The following is a 1,299-nucleotide window of genomic DNA, read 5'->3' on the forward strand; positions in this document are numbered from 1 at the left end:
ATGGAAGATATGCGGAGGAGGATTAAGGACGCCCGGTTCAACCCACGCGGACTGTGGACATGGCTGCATGGGGGAAAACCACCTCCTTGCGGGTTCTCAGATATTAATGCTTTTACCGAGCATTTTTCCAAGGTGCTTAATGGTACAGGAGAGACGAGGCAATGCCGCAATGAGGGTATTCAGTTTAGATGGCTGGACGAGGACCAGGTGACGCACAGACGGGAATTAGCTGCTTGGCTTAACAAGGATTTTACGGAGGATGAAATTGCTAGTGGCCTTAAGGCTATGCGCAACAATAAGTCCGCGGGCCTGGAGGGAACCCCGGCTGAGTATTATAAGTACGCTATCAGGGAAACTGAAGGGCAGCAACCCGTGCTTGTATTGGCGCCTTACTTAACGGTGCTATTCAACCGCATATACGGAGCTGAATACCCGAGGGAATTCATGACTAGCACCCTGTCCCCCGTATTCAAAAAAGGGGACGTGTCTTGCTGTGACAATTACCGGGGAATCGCAGTTGGGGGTCCCCTGAGCAAACTTTATGCCAATATCATAGGGAGGCGATTAAATAATTACTGCGAGGGCAATAGGCTACGTGCCGTTAGCCAGGCTGGATGTAGGCATGGTTTTGGCACCGAGCATCACTTGTTTACATTAAGGCATCTTATCTCGAAGCACACTGTAGCCGGAGCCAGGCCGCTTATTATCATGCAAATTGACTTTAGTAAGGCGTTCGACTCCGTTGACCATGAGACACTTTGGGATTTCCTAATGTCGTATGGGCTACACGGGCGCATCCTCGATTCTTTAAAGGCTAGCTATGCTGACGTGAAGTTTCGGGTCAAGTGAGGAAATAAGTTGGGACCGGAATTCAAGGTGGGGCGTGGTGTTAAGCAAGGGTGTCACCTTAGCGTAACCCTTTTTGGACTCTTCATAGAAGTATTCGCTCATTATATTGATGCCCATGATGCTAATTGCCGTGTATGCCTCCCCAGCCGATGGAGCACCCTTCGTGAGCAGAGTGTTAGCCTGGCAGGCGGTGATCTCACTAACCTACTTTTTGTTGACGATGTGTCACTGGTAGCGACAGGGCAGGATAGAGCTGAATGCCTTCTGGGGCTACTCGAAGCCTACTGCAAAGCGACGGGTATGGCCGCGAATGCCGCCAAGTGCGAGGTCCTCATTTTTGGGGGTGCTATGCGTGAGCGGAAGCGGCTTGATGAAGCTGAGTACCGGTTAGGTGGGGCGGGGTTGCGGGTGCTGACCGGCAACGAGACGGCACGGTATCTCGGGTGCACT

The sequence above is a fragment of the Volvox carteri genome (genome assembly GCF_000143455.1).
Source record: "Volvox carteri f. nagariensis unplaced genomic scaffold VOLCAscaffold_580, whole genome shotgun sequence".
Lineage (NCBI taxonomy): Eukaryota > Viridiplantae > Chlorophyta > Chlorophyceae > Chlamydomonadales > Volvocaceae > Volvox > Volvox carteri.